This window comes from Peromyscus eremicus, unplaced genomic scaffold, assembly GCF_949786415.1.
Source record: "Peromyscus eremicus unplaced genomic scaffold, PerEre_H2_v1 PerEre#2#chr22_unloc_1, whole genome shotgun sequence".
In the NCBI taxonomy this organism is placed as follows: domain Eukaryota; kingdom Metazoa; phylum Chordata; class Mammalia; order Rodentia; family Cricetidae; genus Peromyscus; species Peromyscus eremicus.
In genome coordinates, this window is record NW_026734286.1 from 1,263,259 (window position 1) to 1,285,671 (window position 22,413).

The following is a 22,413-nucleotide window of genomic DNA, read 5'->3' on the forward strand; positions in this document are numbered from 1 at the left end:
TTCCATCAATTTGCCTGCAAATTTCATGATGTCAGTGTTTTTGACTGCTGAGTAGTACTCCATTGTGTGTATGTACCACATTTTCTTTATCCATTCTTCAGTTGAGGGCATTTAAGTTGTTTCCAAGTTCTGGCTATTATGAATAATGCTGCTATGAACATAGTTGAGCAAGTGTCCATGTGATATGATTGAGCAGTCATTTGGTATATGTCCAAGAATGGTATCCTTGGGTCTTGAGGTGGATTGATTCCTATTTTTCTGAGAAACTGCCATACTGATTTCCAAAATGGCTGTACAAGTTTGCACTCCCACCATGAATGGAAGAGTGTTCCTCTTGATCCACAACATCTCCAACATAAGCTGTCATCAGTGTTTTTGATCTTAGCTGTCTGACAGGTGTAAGATGATATCTCAGTGTTATTTTGATTTGCGTTTCTCTGATGACTAAGGAGGTTGAACAATTCCTTAAATGTCTTTCAGCCATTTGAGATTCTTTTGTTGAGAATTCTCTGTTTAGCTCTGTAGCACATTTTAAAATTGGATTGTTTGGTATTTTGATGTCTAGTTTTTTGAGTTCTTTATATATTCTGGATATCAGACCTCTGTCAGATGTAGGGTTGGTGAAGATCTTTTCCCATTCTCTAGGTTGTCATTTTGTCTTATTTACTGTGTTCTCTGCCTTACAGAATTTTCTCAGTTTTAGGTCCCATTTACTAATTGTTGCTTTCATTGTCTGTGATACTGGTGTTGTATTTAGGAAGTGGTTTCCTGTTCAAGGATACTGTGTACTTTTTTTCTATCATGTTCAGTGTAACTGGATTTATACTGAGGTCTTTGATCCACTTGGACTTCAGTTTTTTTGCATGGTGATAGATATGGATCTATTTGCAATCTTCTACATGTTGACATACAGTTATGCCAGCACCATTTGTTGAAGATACTTTCTTTTTTCATTGTACAGTTTCGGCTTCTTTGTGAAAAATCAGGTTTGCATAGGTGTGTGGACTAATGTTAGGATCTTCAATTCAAGTCCATTGGTCAATGTATCTGTTTTTATGCCAATACCAAGCTGTTTTTATTACTATAGCACTATAGTAGTGCTTGAGGTCAGTGATGATGATGCCTCCAGTGATTGATTTATTGTACAAAATTGTTTTGGCTATCCTGGGTTTTTTGTTTTTCTATAAGATGTTGCGTATTGTATTTTTGAGATCTGTGAAAAATTATGTCAGGACTTCTGATGGGGATTGCATTGAATCTGTAGATTGCTTTTAGTAATGTCATTTTGATTATGTTGATCCACCTATTCATGAGCATGGGAGATTTTTCCATTTTCTGACATCTTCCATTTCTTTCTTCAAAGACTTAAAATTCTTGTCATACAGGTCCTTTGCTTGCTTAGTTAGAGTTACCCCAAGGTATTTTATATTATTTGTGGCTATTGTAAAGGGTGCTGTTTCTCTTATTTCTTTCTCATCCCCTTTATTATTTGTATATAGGAGAGCTACTGATTTTTTTGTGTTAATCTTGTATCCTACCACAGTGTTGAAGGTGTTTATCAGCTGTAGGAGTTCCCTGGTAGAATTTTTGAGGTCATTTATGTATACTATCATGTCATCTGCAAATAGGGAAAATTTGACTTCTTCCTTTCCAATTTTTATCCCCTTGATCTCCTTTTGTTATCTTATTGCTCTAGCTAGAACTTCAAGCACTATATTGAATAGCCATGGAGAGAGTGGACAGCCTTGTTTTGTTCCTGATTTTAGTGGAATTGCTTTGAGTTTGTCTCCATTTACTTTGATGTTTGCTGTTGGCTTGCTGTAAATTGTCTTTATTATGTTTAGGTATGTTCCTTGTATTCCTTATCTCTCCAAGACCTTTATCATGAAGAGGTCTTGGACATTTTCAAAGGCTTTTCAGCATCTAATGAGATGATCATGTGTTTTTTTTCCCTTTCAGTTTATTTATATAGTGTATTACATTGACAGATTTTTGTATTTTGAACCATCTCTGCATCTCTGGGATGAAGCCTGCTTGGTCATGGTGGATGAATTTTTTCATGTATTCTTGGATTTGGTTGCTAGTATTTTATTGAATATTTTTGTATCAATGTTCATGAGGTAGATTGGTCTGTAATTCTCTTTCTTTGTTTCATCTTTGTGTGGTTTGGGTATCAGGGTAACTATAGACTCATAGAAAGAGTTGAGCAGTGTTTCATCTGTTTCGATTGCGCAGAAGAGTTTGAAGTGTATTGGTATTAGCTCTTCTTTGAAATTCTGGTAGAACTTTGTGCTGAAACTATCTGGTCCTGGGCTTTTTTGTTTGGGAGACTTTTAATGACAGTTTCTATTTCCTTGGGGGTTATAGGTCTATTTAAATTGTTTATCTGGTCTTGTTTTAATTATGTTATGTTGTAGAGGTGGTTGTCTGTGCTTTAACCCTGAAACACTGCTCCTAGTAGGCAGCAGGCAACAGCTAAGTACCTGCCCTCTCCCAGGGCATTGCTAAGACAGGATCCCTTAAAACCTGAAATTCTTGGCTACCTCTTGATCCTGGATGCTGGTACTGCAGACCAAGTTAGAGTTCTCTAGAGAACCGTGTTGGACCAGGTCTCACCTCTCCTGGATCCTGTAACCAACTACCTTTGCTTGTTGTAAGTTAACTCAAAATAACCCCCCTTTGATGATCAGAAAAACTATGTGGACGTGCCTCATTAATTGCCACTATAGCATGTGGTACCTATCTACAAAATTGTCCATTTCTTTCAGATTTTCCAATTTTGTGGAGTACAGGTTTTTGAAGCATGACCTGATGATTCTCTGAATTTTCTTGCTGTCTGTTGTTATGTCTTCCTTTTCATTTCTGATTTAGTTAATTTGGATGTTCTCTCTTTGTCCTTTGGTTAGTTTGGATAAGGGCTTGTCTATCTTGTTGATTTTTTCAAAGAACCAACTCTTTGTTTCATCAATTCTTTACATTATTTCCTGTGTTTCTATTTCATTGATTTCAGCCCTCAATTGATTACTTCCTGATGTCTATTCTTTCTGGGTGAATTTGCTTTTTTTTATTCCAGTTTTTTTTGTATCTTTTTGCTTTGTTACCTAGTATGTGGTTAATTTTAGAGAAGGTTCCATGAGGTGCTGAGAAGAAGGTATATTCTTTTGTGTTAGGGTAGAATGTTCTGTAGATATCTATTAAGTCCATATGAATCATAACATGTTAGATCTTTTATTTCTCTGTTAAGTGTCTATGTGACAGACCTGTCTATTGGTGAGAGTCAGGTGCTGATGTTTCCCACTACTAGTTTGTGGGGTTTGAAGTATGAATTGATCTTTACTAATGTTTCTTTTACATATATGGGTGTACTTTCATTTGGGGCATAAATGTTCAGAATTGAGACTTCATCTTGCTGGATTTTTCCTTTGGTGACTATGTAATGTCCTTTTCAATCTCCTTTGATTGATTTTAGTTTGAAATCTATTTCATTAGATATTAGGATAGCTATGCCAGCTTTCTTATGTCCATTTTATTGAAAAGTGTTTTCCAAGCTGTTTACTCTGAGGTAGTGTCTGTGTTTGAAGTTAAGGTGTGTTTCTTATATGCAGCAGAAGGAAGGATCCTGTTTTTGTATTCATTCTGTGTCTTTTTGTAGGCAAATTGAGTCCATTGATATTAAGGAATAGTAATGGCCAATGATTGTTAATTCCTGTTATTTTTTGTTGGTAGTGTGTGTGTATTTACCCTCTTTGGGGTTTATTTCTGTGGAATTCTCTATTGCCTATGTTTTTGTGGGTGCATCTAACTTCCTTAAGTTGGAGTTTTCCTTCTAGTGTTTTTTGTAGGTCTGGATTTGTGAATAGGTATTGTTTAAATCTGGTTTTGTCTTGGAATATCTTGTACACTCTGTCTATGGTGATTGGGAGTTTGGCTGGGTATAGTAGTCTGGACTGGCACCCATAGTCTCTTAGTGTCTGCATTATGTCTGTCCAGGACCTTCTGGCGTTCAGAGTCTCCATTGAGAAGTTGGGTGTTATTCTGATGGGCCTGCCTTTATAAGTCACTTGGCCTTTTCCCTTTGCTGATCTTAATATTCTTTTTTTATTCTGTAGCTTTAGTGGTTTGATCATTATGTTTCCAGGGGAGTTTTTTTAGGGTCTAGTCTATTTGGTGTTCTATAAGCTTCTTGTATCTTCATAGGTATTTCCTTCTTTAAGTTGGGAAAGTTTTCTTCTATGATTTTGTTGAATGTATTTTCTGTGCCTTTGAGTTGTTGTTGTTCTTCTTTTTCTTCTTCTTCTTCTTCTTCTTCTTCTTCTTCTTCTTCTTCTTCTTCTTCTTCTTCTTATTCTTATTCTTATTCTTATTCTTATTATGTTTGACTTTTTCAAGGTGCCTCAGATTTCCTGGATGTTATGGCTTTTTTGGCTTTAGTGTTTTCTTTGACTGATGAATCTGTTTCCTCTATTGTATCCTCCACATCAGAGATTCTCTCTTTCATGTCTTGCATTCTGTTGGTTATGCTTGCATCTGTAGTTCCTGTTCATTTACTCAGATTTTCTATGTCTAGCATTCTCTCAGTTTGTGTCTTCCTCATTGTTTCTATTTCATTTTTTAGGTCTTGTACTGTTTCCTTCACATATTTAATTGCTTTTTTCTTGGCTTTCTATAAGGGATTTTTAATTTCTTCCAATTTTTTGCTTGTTTTTTCCTAAACTTCTTTAAGGGAGTTTTTCATTTCATCTTTAAAGGCCTCTTTAATCTTCATAAAATTATTTTTAAGGTCACTTTTTTCTGTTTCTTCTACACTGTGATGTTCACTTTTTGATGTTGTAGAACCACTAGGTTCTGGTGGTGTCTTATTGCTCTTTATGTTGTTGTATGTATTTTGCACTGGCATCTACCCATCTCTTCCTCCAATAGGTGCAAAAGGTGTCTGTGTCTGAGGGAGCTGTTCTTGGTCCAGTTTGTGCTGGCTGTGTCTATATCTCAGGGGGCCATTCTTGGTCTAATCAAAGCTCTTGGTCCTATCAGGGTTGGTGGATTCTGTGTTTCAGGGATCCCCTCTTGGTCCTATCAGAGCTCTTGGTCCTTTTGGTCTAACTAGAACTCTTGGTCCAGTCAGAGCTGGTAGAGTCTGTATCTCTGGGAGTTGCTGAGGTTGCAGGGGGATGGGTGGGTTTGGGACAGGAAGTAGGTCTTGTAGATTGCAGAGTCTGGTCTGATGGGGAGTGTTGGTGGGTACAGTTGCCCACAGTAGTCTTTCCTTTTGGCCTGCACCTTTGGTAGTGATGGGTGGGGGGGAAGGGGAGGATGGGTAAAGCCCCAGGGCCTAGGTCCTAGAGACAGGATTCTCTGACTAGGAAAGGAGACACTCACATCTTGGTCCAATCAGAGCTGGCAAATTCTGTATCTTGGGGAGCCTCTGAGGTTGCTGGGGGAGAATTCCATTTTTAAGATTTATTTTATTTTACATATATATGTGTTGGCCTCCAGGCATCTGTGCACAGTACCATGTTGTGGTTTCCCAACTGGCCCAAGCTTTCCACTTAGTTCTCCACAGAAGCAATCATAGCAAAGTACACAAAACCACTGACATCAGCTTTTCTTCTGATTTACTCTTTAATATTTTATGATGTTTTACAATGTTTAGTTTTCAAAGAGTAGTTTATAAATTAAAAAAACATAATTTGGTACTCAACCATTGGAAATGTGACCCTAAATTATAGATATTATTAAATATGTTTAATGAGATTCTTTTAGGGAGATGAAGAGCATAAACATGAAAGTACAAGAAAATGTCATAATACATTGTTCAAGTCTTGATATATTAAATAGGATCAAGATGCTTTTTATACATGAATGCAGTTTTCAATTAACAAAAGTTATTGAAGGAGAATTTGCCATGAATCATATATACAGTTCAAGTTATGTTTTTTTTTTTTTAAAAAAATGATTCTCTGGAACAAGAATTCCAAGATAAATACAGCAGACTGAATGTCTAGGACTGTCATCTTGTTCTTGATGGCACTCAGAAAAACAGGCTCTTAATGGATTTCCACAAAGATTAAAAAGTCTCATATCAGAGTGATTTATTTTTCAAATCTCGTGTACACAGAAATTTTGAGTGTATATATTACAAAGTTCACTGCAATCAATTGACTATTTTATGTTTAGAATACCCTCCATAATGCTCATGAACCTTTTTTCAGGATAGTAATATGAAAATACAAGTTCTTTTGGTAATTTTTTTTTGCTACTGACAAGATCAACAGGAACCCTTATATCTTACTCAACATGTCTTTGACATTTTCCTTCTCTTTTGACCAATATGATGATACATTCAGAGTTCTAGATAAATTAACTTCACTATAAAACAATACTTCAAGATTTGTTAATTGCTTAATTATGTCTGTGAAGTGGTTATATGTGATGTAGAACTTTCAGGCCATTCATAGACAACGTCTTTAAATTGGTAATCTTTACCAGGTATCCAAAGGTGAGGCTGTGTGGGAATGGCAAAAGTAAAGAAGCCAGTATAGTTGCTTGATAAAGGTCCAGGTCACTCTCACCCTACTATTGTGTGGGGTTTGATGTGCAATTTAAGCTTTAGTAATATTTATTTTACAAATATGGGTGACCTTGTATTTGGGGTATAAATGTTCAGAATTGAGACTTCATCTTGGTGGATTTTCCCTGTGATAAGCATGTAATGTCTTTCCTGATCTCTTTTGATTGATTTTAGTTTGACGTCTATTTTGTTAGATGTTAGGATAGCTACACCAGCTTGCTTCTTAAGTCCATTTGATTGGAAAATCTTTTCCCAGCTTTTTACTCTGAGGTAGTGTCTGTCTTTAAAGTTGAGGTATGTTTCTTGTATGCAGAAGAAGGATGGATTCTGTTTTCATATCCATTCTGTTAGCCTGTGTCTTTTTATAGGTGAATTGAGACCATTGATATTAATGGATATTAATGACCAGTGATTGTTAATTCCTATTACTTTTTGGTGGCAGTGTTATGTGTTTTTCTCTTCTTTGGTATTTGTTGGTGTGAGATTACCTATTCCAGTGTTTTCATGGGTGTATCTAACTTCCTTAGGTTGGATTTTTCCTTCAAGTGCTTTCTGTAGGGCTAGCTTTGTGGATAGGTATTATTTAAATCTGGTTTTATCATGGAATATCTTGTTTACTCCATCTATGGTGATTGAGAGTTTTACTGGATATAATAGTCTGGATTGGCATCCATGCTCTCTTAGTGTCTGCATAATGTCTGTCCAGGACCTTCTGCCTTTTAGAGTCTCCATTGAGAAGTTGGGTGTTATTTTGATGGGACTGCCTTTATAAGCCACTTGGCCTTTATGAAACACATGTCCAAAACCAAAAATGATATAATCTATGTTTTGGAACAACATGAATATATTCCTGCTTACTAAATTCTGTATAAATAAAGAAGTACTGTGGCTGATAGTCAGTCTGAAAGATTCTCGTGACCACCATGGCCTGGATTACCTCCTTCCCTTGCCAACTTGTTACATACTCTGCTGGTACCTGTCTACTGTAGTGGATCACTCCCAGCAAAGCCTGGATAGGCTAATTTTTCCCCTCTCAGGAGTCATCAGTGACATGTCGTTCTTTGTCTGGGACTGGGAATCCTTGATGTTTTCCCTTTCCCTCTTAGCATGTCTATTGTTATTATCATTGTTCACGGACTGTTTAGGCAGATATTTATAGGAGAGACAGTCACATTTCATAGTCCTTCAGATCTTACAATCATTATACCTTTCTACAACAGTGTTCCTTGTGCCTTAGGTGCATGAATTGTGTTAAATGTGTTTTTTTTTCTGGGGCTCCTCATCATCCTTTGGTCTCTTCATTTATTGTGTTCATTTGGGGTTTAATTTAATTGTCTCCATTTGATGTAAAGAGAAGATTCTTAGATGAAAGATGAGAGCTGCACTTATCTATGGGTATGAGGATAAATTTTAGAATGCTGTTAAGAATTATGCTAGTTTATATTGTGGCCACAGTAAGTTCTCTGCTAAGACCAATGGCCTCACTACTTTCGTTTGGATAGGCTTTTTGTGCCAGGCATTATTTCTCTCCTGTTGAGTGGGCCTTAAGTCCAATTAGACAACTTTTGGTTTCTTCCAAGGTAGGAGTGCTCCTCATAACTTTAGGAATATTGCCATGCTTGTCAGAACTATGCTTCATAGACACCAAAACTGTGTAGGACTGTTAATTGTTTCTATCCCTTGGAGGCTTGTGTAGTACTTCCTGATACTATAGAAGCTAGATTGAAGGAAGGATTGTAAGTAAATCTGTTGCAACTCTGTTGGTTTGGTCCCAGGTTTTGGCACCAAAGTGTGAGCCTGCAACTATGGGAAAGGTATCCTGACTACTTGGGGAGTCAGACAACACTTTGAGCTGCTTAGGACAGCTCTGATGGCTGGAGCTGCTCAGGACAGCTCAACCCTGAAGGTGTCCCAGACACCTGGAGCTGTTTAGCACAGCCCTGATGGCTGGAGCCACAAAGACACAGTTCAACCCTGGAGGGTGAGGTATCCCAGATACCTCCAGCTTCTTAGAACAGCTCTGCCCTGGAGGGTAAGGTATCACAGATACCTGGGAAGGGAAGTTTTTCTGACTGCTTGGGAGAATCAGGCCTGGAACTACTTCAGCAGGGAAGGGTATTCTGACTGTTCAGGAAAGTCAGGCCTGGAACTGCTTCAGCAGAGAAGGGTATCCTGACTGTTTGGGAGAATCAGGCTATACCTGGTGTGATGAGGGAGGGTCTCCTTGCAGGATATAGCAATACTGCTCCTCTCCTGGAGAGCTGCTACAGCTTGGCTTTGCTCAGCCCCCACTTAAGGGAGCTTCCTAGCAGAGCTCTACTTCTTCTCTGGCTTAAAATGTTGCTTCTTTTGCTTCACTCTGCAAAAGGGGAAACCCCTGCAGAAATGTGGCAATCTCCTTCAGCTCCAGACAAAACTGTCACCTTTTTTGCTCTCTCTTGTTCTGTCTACTGAGGTATGTCTCAGCAAGGTTCTTCTCTATGCCATTGAATGAAGATCTTCACACTCAAAACTCTTTTGAAAAAGAGATTTATTTGGGTAGGAGGAGTCCAGGAGAGTGGCTGCCTCTACCAGGGTGGAGAGAACAGCTGTTTCTTAACTGACCAGGCAGGGTGGTTTAGATAGGATGTCTTGGGGGTAGAGTCAACCAGGAGTTGACTTGGGGCCCAGGGTTCTACTGTCCTGCTTTGTGATTGGTTGGTTTCACAAGTCAGTTGGCCAAGGGCAGAGATGGCTCTGATTTGAGCCAAAGTGTGTTTCTTTCACTGGCCTTATCTGAGCCATCTTTCCCTAGTTCTGGGCTCCAGGGTCAGGGTGGGTTTCTTTAGCCAGCCCCTTTTCCCTACAAGGATGCTTTAAAGTTAGATCCAGCTCAAATCATCTTATTCCTCTGTGTGTGTTGCAGCTTGAATCATTCCAGTCCTGTGTCCTAAAAATGTAATGTCTTCAGTCATAGGAAATTAGCTCTAATATCTGAGAGGCAAGCAAAGGGCAACATCAATTGCCTATGTTGTTAGGGGCATCACTCCATAATGAGAAACCTCCTCTTGAGTTCTTTGTTAGCTACTCTATGGATCTTGGGGGACATTATCACTGTTAGTGGACATAATCTCATTTATATTATACGTATATTTTGGTCTTGAAAGAAAATGCTTCCCAAATGAAGTGGCACTATTAGTAGGTGTTGGTTGTTGGAGAAGGTGTGGTCTTGTTGGAGGAATTGTATCACTGTGGAGGCAGGCACTGGGGTCTCATATATGCTCAAGCCACACCCAGTGTCCTAGTTTACTTCCCCTTGCCTTTGATCAAGATGTAAGGACTCTCAGCCCCAGCACCATGTCTGCCTGAATGCTGCCCTGCTTGCTGCTATAACTATAATGAACTAAAACTCTGAACTGTAAGGAGCCACTACAATGATATGTTTTCCTTTATAAGAGTTGCTATGGTCATGGGGTATCTTCACAGCCTAAGACACACACATACACATACACACACATATAAATATAAATATATATATATATATTCATGTATATTGCATGCAATTTTAGGTAAATATAAAATAATTCCATATGGGAAGACTATTTTTGTCTTGTCAAGTATATTGTTGTTCAGGATGTAGTTGGTGAGTCAGTTGTATTTTCTGTTTTTCTCCTGTTTACAAGTGAGTAAAGACATGAAAATAACATATGTAGGTATGAATTTATAGTGAATAGAATTTAGTGAAATGAGTAGATGTTGTGTCCTTCTCATATTAATATGTTAAGTACCAAGGTGAAAGTATTAAGCAAAGGGAATTTAGATACCCAAGGACTAAATCATTATTAATATTATTATTACTGTCTATTAAAAATATTTTTTTGAGAGAATTATGTGTTGCCATGTGAGGCCATAGCCAGAGGGCACAATCCTAGAGACAGACTGACTTCACAGTATTTCATACACGATTAAGTGGTTGTGTGAATTTGAACCACAGAATAGTGAGTAATATACTAATCATTTTAAAGTTTGCAGGGCTGGAGAGTTGGCTCAGTGATTAAGAACACTTGTTGTTCTTTGCAAGAAGACTTGGATTTGGTTCCCAGCACCCACATAACAGCTTACAGCATCTGTAACTCTTGTCCCCAGAGATCCAATGCCCTTTTCTGACATGTGTGCGCACCAGTCATGTGCACATGATGCACATATATACATGCAGGCAAAATACTCATACCCACAAAATAAAATGAATAAATTATTAAAACATTAAAAAATAAATTTAAGGTTTGAAAAACACCTGATCTGAGCTATTTTATTATAGAAGTTTGAATGCACTAAGAAACCAAGTGTTTTGCTTTCTTTCATGCTAACAGAAATATCACAGATAAAGAAGATGATAAAGAAGGATCAAGCATATGCTGTTTCTTTCATGAAGATGATGGATTTCATGGGGTAGCTTGTGTTACTAAGGTACAGTCTGCAGGGATTGTTCCCTGCAGCATCAATAAAAACAATTTCTGTTTATCTCCAAAACATTGACTTGATTTATCCAGGGAATAAGAGAAATACTAAATTTAGAGTGGTGATACCTTGTCTCTCTGTTTCATGAGGAGATATGAAGCAGTGTGTGAGCTGTCCAGATTATCAATATGCCAATTTAGAGCAAACTCACCCTTTTTAAAGATCTGTGTCATTTCTGGCTTAAGAAGACTCTGTGGGGATGACTCTTGCCTGCATGGTCGTGTGCTATTCTTCACTCACAGCAGTTGGTCTTGGAGTCTTTGTGAAATACCATGGTGATTTCATTGTGAAGGCCAATAACTGCACTCCCAGCTACTTCCTGCTTATTTCACTTACCTTCTATTTTCTCTGCTCCTTTCTCTTCTTTGGATATCCCACCATTGTAGCTAGATTTTTCCTGCCTGGCCCACAGACAAATCTTTGTCACCCACCAGTCCCAAAACCGTTAGACTCAACCAAGTAAACACAGAGACTTATATTGCTTACAAACTGTATGGCCATGGTAGGCTTCTTGTTAACTGTTCTTACAGCTTAAATTAATCTATTTCTATTAATCTATACCTTGCCACATGGCTTGTGGCTTACCAGCATCTTCACATGCTGTTTGTCATCGTGGAGGCTGGCAGTGTCTCTCTCATTCAGCCTTCCACTTCCCAGAATTCTCCTCTCTCCTTGTTCCACCTACTTCCTGCCTGGCCACTGGCCAATCAGTGTTTTATTTATTGACCAATCAGAGCAATTTAACATACAGACCATCCCACAGCACACCATGGCCACCTGCATCCTGCAGCAGACATATTTGGAAATGTTGCTGTTTTTACAATATTGGTCAAAGAATTACTGTGGCCCTGACCTTTCAGCTTACTAATCTAAAAAGAAGAATGTGAAGTCTGTTGGTGTCTGGGACGCCTAACTTCCTCATTCCCTTGTGTATCCTGATGTAACTAATTCCCTGGAGTTTGGCTGGAAATATCCTTTCTTTTTTGACACAGATTTACACTCTGTACATGGTCACATCATCAATGTGTGCTACACATGCTCAGTCACTACCTTCCACTGCATTCTGGGATATCAGGGGCTAGGCTACAGGGGAACTTCATCATGTATTTCTTGGCTCCAAACTTGCCTGGAATTTTCAGTGAAGCCATTCCCGCAATAAATCTCCCAGGGTAGAGAAACTAGTCTCTGCCAGATACTAAAGCCTCAAGAAAATCATCTTCCTTCTAAGTATCTGACATTTAGCATGCTGGTGCTCTTCAATGTCTTAGTCACTTTCCTCCCTGTCTACCATAGCACCATGGTAAAACTCATGGTGACCATGGTAGTCTTATTTATTTTAGCCTCTAGTGTGGTCCTGCTAGGGTATATCTTTTTCCAAAAGCTCTATATTTTTGAGACTAGTTGTAAATTGTATTAAAAAGTACAGAAATAAATCTTGAATCTATATGTTTAAAATTTTTAGCTTACGTCTATACATGTCCTGCAATTTTGTATTCAAGGTACAATTACAAAGTTTGAAAGGTTCTATAACTAGCCAGAGCATGACAAACATAGCAGACAGCACACTTTTCCCTTTTTTGTTCCCTCTCCCTGGCTAAACCATTACATTACATTCCCAAGTCTAATCCCTAAGGTCCATTCCCTTATTTGGCTATTGACTCATTTCCTAGGACTGATTAGCAAGGTCCAACTGGAAAAACACCAATATCCAGCAATACAAATTCATTATTTGGTTATAGAGACTAACCTGTCCAAGCAGGACTTACCAACTCATCCTAACACAGACTTCCCCTTTTTTCTCCTTAAAATCACTTCTGCAGAGACACTTGCTGTCAGTCTTTGTGCAGTCTAGAAGTCTTTCTCTTGTCCCTGCAGGACAATAGATCTCCTTTGTGTTGAGAACTTGGTGTCTAGGAATGTTCTGTACCAACTCTGAGGGTTCCCCATACAAAGTTAGTATTTATAATCTCAGCAACACTACAAACATGTAGCATGAAATACTAGGTTATGAGACATGGTTAGTTTGCATCACAAGTACCTCTTCTTTCTTCTTATGATGGTTGAGTAGCATTATGGAACTCTCAGTATTTTTAGTACTTTCTGTTTCTAAATTTTTTTCTTTCAGCTAAGGGAAATGAAACTTCCTCTTGAATAAACAATTACAGTAGAGTGTTGATACATTAAGTGAAATTAAAGTGATTAGAAAAGTTGTATGTAAGAGTGTGTGAAGAGGATTGGCTCAGTAGTAGAAATATTACATTATGTAGGCTGACATCACAGAGCCCTGAAGTTGAGATGAACTTCATAATGTACACTGAAGCTGTTGAATCATCTGAAAACTTCCTAAGAAAGACCCAGGGTCTGAAAAAACTAGAATTCAGATTGTATGTGTCGCAAGTACCTCTTATCATCAAGAAAAGATAACAAGGGAAGATATATTTGTTGAGAAAATGAAATCTGTTACTGGACATTGACCACTGAAACTTTGGGAAGATCAAAAATCTCCCTAGAAAGAAACTCAGAGATCTTTGCTTTGAAAATATTAAAATGAAAATCACATAAATGAATTTTTTGTAGTGTTATGTATGGTACAAACTTTCTGAGCATCAATCTTATCTACTCCTGGAGTTAAAGTCAACATAAAACTTTCCCCTCTTAAGTTTATTAGGTATCGTCACAACAATCATAAAGGTAACAAATACAATGAAATACCTATGTGCTTGGAAAATATTGATCTTGAAGAGTTTATGTGAAGTTGTTTCCACATAACCTTTGCTTCATTCAAGACACTGACTCCAAGAAATGAGAGAGGTGAGAGAGAGAGAGAGAGAGAGAGAGAGAGAGAGAGAGAGAGAGAGAGAGGAGAGGGAGAGGAGATATCAACACATTGGGACAATGTTGACCATGAAACCCAAGCAAATTGCTCAAAAATGAGACTTACTTAGAGGTGTGAGAATACATGCTATGACAGCTAATCTTGTTTATCAATTTGACTACATCTGAATTCAACTTAAATCTGAGCTGCTGGGCCTGCCTGTGAGGGGCTTTCTTGGCTGAATCATTTATCCAGGAAGATCCATTCTAAATCTGGATTTTTTGAGACAGGAAGCCCCATCCTAAATCTGGGCCACCCCTTGAGGTGAAATCCCACATAAAAGGACCTGTTTAAAGGAAGCTTATGTTTTTTGCCTGCTTCCTCTCACTGACAAATTTGTGTATCATGCTGCTGAGCCATTCTTTCACTAATGTTAGTATCTACTTCTTTGGGATTCCAACTTAGATTAAAAACCTGCAGCTCTCTAGGAATCCTCTGGACTCAAACACTAGATTAGGACTGCTGAGACATCCAGTCTCATGGACTGAAGAACTACCAGATTCTGGGCCTTTCCTTCATGAGACAGCCATTGGTAGACTTCCTAGATCACAGCTAATGATAATAACTGCTCTTTTTATCTATCTATCTATCTATCTATCTATCTATCTATCTATCTATCTATCTATCTTTTTATCTATCTATCTATCTATCTGTCTGTCTGTCTGTCTATCATCTATCTATCTATCTATTTATCTATCTATCTATAATCAATCTTCTATCATTTATCTAGATATCATTTCTCCTACTGCATATATGATTGAATATTTATACATACATGTATGTATTCAATAAGTTATGTCCCATTAAAGAACCCTGACTAATACACCTCCTTTTGAGTTGTTGGCTTTTATCACTCTTCTTTGTTGTCAGAGATAGTTGATAAGATCCTCTTGATGAAGACACCATACACTTTGGTTTTCATGTATAGAGAAATCAAACTGGAACATATCTGAAAGCTTCCTCCCTATTGGTCAGTTTTTATAGAGCAGGAAGATGCTATGTAAACTGAAAGAGGGAGAAAAGGCATCAATGAGAAATTAGAGAGTGTTGTGCAGTATGTGGTTCCATAGTACAATGTTAACATACTAGATTCTTAGAGTGTGACCCCTGCTCCCTCTGAAACGTATGCCCTTTTTCATTTAATTATTGTTATGTATATATATATATGTATACATTTATAATAAATGCATGAGATGGGATACTTTGTAAGTATTTTGAATGATTTATGAAATGTTTTCTGTACAATTAAAAAAAAATAACTCCCTCCACTGCTTCTTGCTGTTCTAACAAGGCAATGAGAGTCTGACAAAATTCACTTAAGCTCTGTTTCATTAATTTATTAAGTAGACCCCTGTCTACAGTCCTTGCATTGAGAATTGTCTTAAACAGTGAGGCTTCATATGGATCTAGTAAAGCAGAAGCAGACTGATGACGAAAATGCCCCACAGGCAAATCATCTTCTATTCCTGGTCCAGTTTGAAACTCTACCAGACACAATACATTTGTGTGAAATGATGATGTGTGTGTTGAATTACTTGTTTTTCTCATTACTGTATCCAAATACCCAATATAGAGCAACTTAGGGGAGGAAGAATTTATTTGGGGCAACAGATTAGGTGAATGCAGCCCATCTTTGTGTGGAATGTATCCTAGTAGGAACAGCTGGGGCCATGGTATTGTATAGAAGAAATGCCAGCATTATATTGGCTTTCTCCACTTTTTAACAAAATATTTAGTCCAGGATCCTATTGCATGAGATGGTGCCAAGTACATTTTGGTAAGTGGATAATCCTCTCAGCATATGTCCTCAAAGACACATCATTTTTTTCATTGATACCTTAGGTGTTTCTTAATTCAATGAAGTCATCAACCAAATTATATTATTTTAAAGAGTAACTAAAGTTAAATATTTACACTAATAGATATTTACAAGCGGGTGGAGTCTAAAGAGCAGTCACTACACTGAAGAGACATTGTGACTTCTGTTGATGGAAAAAGCAGTAGGAATCTCAGCTCTGTGACAATGATACTGTACTGCAGCATCTTAGTACTGTCCACATGTTGGTGCTTATATTGTGCATGTAAGGTACATACACAAACCCACACCCTGGTTGCTACCAGGAGGAGGGATAAGGGAATGGAACAAAGTAATGACTCCAGTCTCATTCTACTTCCACCCCCAAAGTGGACAGATATGAAGAAAGGAGACCATCAAGCTCCTGGCTATAGAGGCATGTGGATCACCTGGGAAGTCAATGACAGAGAGAGAGAGAGAGAGAGAGAGAGAGAGAGAGAGAGAGAGAGAGAGAGAGACAGAGAGACAGAGAGACAGAGAGACAGAGAGAGACAGAGAGAGCAAGCAAACAGTTCAGAGTAAAATTCAGAAATATCAAAATACAAATTTGAAGGTGGAAATGACATTAAACTCAAAGATGGGCTGTTACTCATGTGGAAGGGACACAGTAAGAGGGTGGGGGTGATAAAAGTGAAGGAGAATGATCCAAGTACATCATGGGCTCATATGGAAAATTTATGGTGAAACTCATTACAGAACAATGTACACTGATAAGTCAACCAAATGAACAAAATGAAGTTTTAAATAATAAAACCACATATAAAGCAAACCCAAACAAAACCAAAGGACCAAATTGAGTCTGAATGCAAAATGTAAGAAGTGAGATGTGAGACTATAGAGTATGAACACACTGGAGAATGAATGCTGAGACAGTATGGGCCCTGGGTTAGGATGGACCCTAAGCTATGATGGACCCTGAGCCAGGATGGACCCTGAGCCAGTATAGATCCTGAGCCAGGATGGACCCTGAGCTAGGAAGGATCATTCAGCTTAGTTATTGTTGAAGATTCTTCTAAACAGACTTAGAATAAAATATTTTAGCTGAAGAATTCCTGAATTTTTGTTAACTGTGCTGGATAGTTTTATGTCAACACAAGCTAAAGTCATCTGAGAGCAAGGAACCTCAATTAAGGAAATGCCTTCATAAGATCAGGCTGTAGGTAAGCTTGTAGGGCATTTACTTAATTAGTTATTATTGATGGGGGAAAGCCCAGGCCATTTTGGGAGGTACCATTTCTGGGCTGCTGGTCCTGGATTCTATAAGAAAGAAGGCTGAGCAAGCCGTGAAGAGCAAGCTAGTAAGCAGTAACCATCCACAGCCTCTGCATCAGCACCTGCCTCAAGTTGCTTTGGTTATAATGTTTCATCATAGCAATTATAACACTAATCAAGAAACTAAGGAACAAATGAATCAACGAAGTATAGGTTCAAGAAACTGGTGGTAAAGATAACACAGGACCTTGAACACAAATATAATTTTGGAAATTGTGGACTACGTTTCAGAGAAAAGGAAATGCTTCCATGTCAGAATGGTGGCCCAGTATTTGGGAAGAGAAATGAACATATGTTGAGAAGAATTTGAGTTGAGGTGTTGGACAAACACCTGTAATGCTAGGTTACCTGTACAAATTAATATTCATTTTCAACTTGTCTGGAACTGGAATCAACAAAGAAGTAAGCCATTAAACACACCTGTAATGTATTTTATTAATGAAGTTACTGGGAATATCCATGCTAATTGTGGGTGGTATCTTCTGGCAGTTAGATAGAAGGACAGTGAGGTAAAACACTTTGCTTTTGTCTGCTTGACTTCACCTATCTTCCCAATCACTATGACAAGTTCATCTAATCTGCTTGTGTCAAGACAAGATTTGAGTTCAGCTACTCTGTTGTTTTGGCTGTCATCACTTTCTGACATCAGAGCCCAGATTCTTTGGCCTACAATCATGGAATGAAGAACATTGGCTCTCCATGAGTCCTACAGGCCTCCAGCACCAGACTGGAACTGCCAAGGCCTCTGAACTCATGACTTTACAGCCATAATACTTTCAGTCACTCCAGTGTAAGGACAGTCATTGCTGGACTGTCCAGGCCTTTCCATGTAAGATAATTTAGAAAATTCTCCTTTAACATATTTTGTTCTTCTATAGAATACTAATACATTACCCTATACTGGTATGTTCCACAAACTTCACCTCTAACACAAAAAACTTTGTTTTAATATTGCTTCTACTACAAGGGTCCTAGAGATATTTGGTATAGATGTGGTTGTAGCTCGAGTATTTTCCTAAGCAGGCACCACTACCAGCAAGTCTCACACAGGCATGGGGGGGGGGGGAAATGTAGACAGTCAGATGGCCTATATTTCAGTTTGCTGAAATAAGTGATAGGAAGCTTATTCAAGCATCATGTGTTGGAGTCTAACAATAAGAATACTGGGAAGATTTCATAACATCCATTCATGTGAATTGGGTTTGGGGTGGGGGAACATACCAAAGTGTAATCAACTGACCTTTCTGATCAGATCACTTTTACCTAAAGAGAAGATGATTTACAAAAGTTAACCACAATATGAGGAACTGAGAAAGAAGGTAAGATGTCCCCACCTCTGCCTCAAGAAGGTGGAAACATTTGCTTTTCCATTTGTTCACATTTTTTTTTTTCGAGACAGGGTTTCTCTGTGTAGTTTTGGTGCCTTTTCCTGGAACTCACTCTGTAGCCCAGGCTGGCCTTGAACTCACAGAGATCCGCCTGCCTCTTGCCTCCCGAGTGCTGGGATTAAAGGCGTGCGCCACCACTGCCCGGCCATTTTAATTCTTTCCACTTTATTATTTCATGCCCTCTCATCTGACAAACTCTGTTCTTTTTTTTTTGTTTTGTGCTTTATAAATCATTTCACCACTATCTTTAAAATAAGTAATTGCCCATACTTAGACATTTACCACACTTCAAACTCCTTGCTTCTCCTCTGAGTACCTGAACACCTTTGTTTTCTATCTCTATTGGTGATACGAAGTATAGTTTTTTGCTTTCATAGCTAAACAGATGTTCTTTTTGATGATATGCTGTGGTTACTGCCATCTGCTTTCCCCCTACTAATTTGTGAGATGAGGAAAGGAGACCATCAAGCTCCTGGCTATAGAGGCATGTGGATCACCTGGGAAGTCAATGACAGAGAGAGAGAGAGAGAGAGAGAGAGAGAGAGAGAGAGAGAGAGAGAGAGAGCGAGCAAGCAAACAGTTCAGAGTAAAATTCAGAAATATCAAAATACACAGCAGCTGACTCCCAATGACTAAGCATCATATATAATTAGAAGATTTAGTCACCACAGCAGATGTTCAACTTGTAGCACAGAATCACAAAAGCCATATGGAAAAAAGCACCAAGGAAATATGATTTTCCCAAAAATATAAGACTCCCAAAGATATTGAAGTGAATGGAATGCCATATGGTGATCCAAAACCTGAACTTTAAGGCATTACTATCACATTAGTAAAATAAAATAAAGTAGAATAAAACAACAGATGAAATACATCATAAAGAAAATTCAAGACAGCTGTAGGAATGGCACTATAAAGATATATACTTTTAGAAAAGAATCATGACAAAATTTTTAGAAAAGAATATCTGATAGGACATAAAAATTAATATGAAACATGCTAAATAAAATAAATTGGGCAGTAGGAAAATTTAAAGAATTATTGTATCCTTTAGGCAAGAAGACAGACAAGGCAGTCATAACAATGGTTTTCAAGAACTCTGAGAAGTGACCATGAGACCAAACATTGGACCTCTTGGCATAAAGGCAGTAGCTGAAACATATATTAAATGGATAGGTAAAATGCCCGAAGGAATTATAACTGAATATTCCTCAAATACTTAAAATGTATGGAAGAGGTGTTTAAAATCCTAAGTAAAATGACAAGTATAAACAACCTATTCAGGCCCCATTGGCTTACCTCGCTGAGTGAGTGAGGCAAATTCAGAATTTTGAAAGCTGAAAGTGACAACTTACAGACAAATGAAGCTGATTAGGGCTCCATCCATCAGAGCAGAAGCACTGTACACAAGAAAAATCTGGAATGTTGTATTTCCTGCCAGGAAGCATCATGTCAATTGATTTCCAGCAAAAATAAAATGTTAAATTGTGATTTAAGCGCAGTCTAATGTGATTCTCAAAAATGAAACCATTATTGCAGAAAATACCTCAAGGAATCTGTCACTTAGAATAAGAAGACAGGCAGGGGCAACATGAAGAAACAATAAATATCACAAAAGATATGAATAGGTGAATATAAATAATAAAATATTCAAATATTATCCACTCATTAAACAATAATTCAGTTAGACAAATAAAGGGAATCAGAGCACAAAGTGTTTAAATCAAGAGTGAGCATATCAACTCAATAACAAACCTAAGTGTTAATGGCGTTAAATCCACAAATAAAAAAATAATGTGCAATTGTTCACTCTCAGAAAGCAGTAGACTTCACTAAGATAAAGGCACACACTGAAATTGACATTAGAAAATATATTCAGAGAAAGTGGAATTCATTGTCTGAAGTGTTTCAATACTGCTGTATTACATTGGGAGAAGATTCATTCAGAAGCATCTGCTTCCAAAATTATAGGGTATAAAACATCATCACTGAACTCTGCTCCTTGCATATGAGGCTCCTTCACCAGCTACAACCACCCAAATCATCTTCAGGCATTTTGTGTGGGGAGCCATAACAAGGCTATAAGGGGTATGCCTGGTATAAGGAATAGATTTCAGACATGAAATATGAAACCAACTGGGATGCCAATAGAATAATTTCTTTCAAATTCAATACAGTACATTGTTCAATATGAAGTTACAAAGACAATCAATAACTTCCAAAGAAGACAAAATGAAGGTCAATATGAAAGATGAAGAGAGTGACTGCATGAAGATGTCCTGGCAGCTATCAATCCTGACATCATGGCAGGAAGTATATGTAAATTTATTGTGGATAGAATCATCACTTCTATACTCTAAGAGTAAAGAAAAGGTTTGAAAAAAATCAATAACCATTTCATCCTTATACTTATGTAAAGTGGTAAAGATAATCAAAGAAGAGATAGGAAGAGATATATAAACAAAGTTATATCACAGGTGTCTCTGCAAAGCATGAAATCTGGGTGGGGATAGAGCCTGAGCTAACTAGCATGTGTTTACACACACTGCCATGCTTTTGCACATATGAAGGTTTGTCTATTTTTCATGGTTTGGATAGCCACTCTAAGCCCATCAACTTCTTCACCCCATGTTTATCCTCTCAAGTTGAAGAACATGAAAAACATGCTGCCTTGGAGCTGTGCATCTGAGGTTTTTGTTATTGTGAAAACTCAAGTTGGAAAATATTTTTGAGTATCATCATCTCCATCCCCAGGTGTCAGAAATCATAATTCACTGAAAGAGAACTGATAACAAGACCCTAAGGGCGTAACACTTCTGGGCATATTTTCATCTAAGTCTGTGCCTATCTACTAATTGGAGGAGAGCCATTTGAGGTGACAAAAATACATAACATGGGTCAGAAACACCCCATAAAACTTTCTATTGTATTAGCAAAAAATATAAGCGATAAATATTGGAACACTAAGCACATACATGTCTGTGACTTGATGTTTCAAGAGGATGTCAATGTACAGGCCAGATATAATGTCAGAGGACAGACTTCACTCTCTGCTCAGAGCCCATAAAATTATGATCCCATACATTATGGCCCTCCGCTCATAACTTAAATAGAATTATAGTCATGAGTTGAAATGTGTCACGCCATAAAATATTCCAATTTTTCAGACTTAGGACCAGGTAATGTAGGCCAATTTGGAAATAGGGTGTTTGAAATCATCATCTAATTAGATGAACTCAATAGGGTTATCTTAAGACAATGTGACTGAAGTTCTTTAGATAGAATGGCAATACAAATGATAGTTACAGAGATGTATCTTTTTTTTTATTTTTTTATTTTTTTATTTTTTATTTTTTTTTTAATTTTTATTTTGCAATACAATTAAGTTCTACATACAGGCACAGATTCCCTTGTTCTCCCCCCTCCCGCCCCCCTCACCTTCCCCCCAGCCCGCCTCCCATTCCAATCTCCTCCAGGGCAAAGCCTTCCCCACAGACTGAGATCAACCTGGTGGATTCAGTCCAGGTAGGTCCAGTCCCCTCCTCCCAGGCCGAGCCAAGCGACCCTGCATAGGCCCCAGGTTTCAAACAGCCGACTCATGCAATGAGCACAGGACCCAGTGCCAGTGCCTGGATGCCTCCCAAACAGATCAGGCCAATCAACTGTCTCACCCACTCAGAGGGCCTGATCCAGTTGGTGACCCCTCAGCCACTGGTTCATATTTCATGTATTTCGGTTCGTTTGGCTATTTGTCCCTGTGCTTTATCCGACCTTGGTCTCAACAATTCTCTCTCATATAAACCCTCCTCATTCTCGCTAATTGGACTCCCAGAGATCCACCTGGGGCCTAGTCATGATCTCTGCATCCAGATCCCTCAGTAGTTGGATGAGGTTTCTAGCACGACAATTAGGGTGTTTGGCCATCCCATCACCAGAGTAGGTCAATTCGGACTGTCTC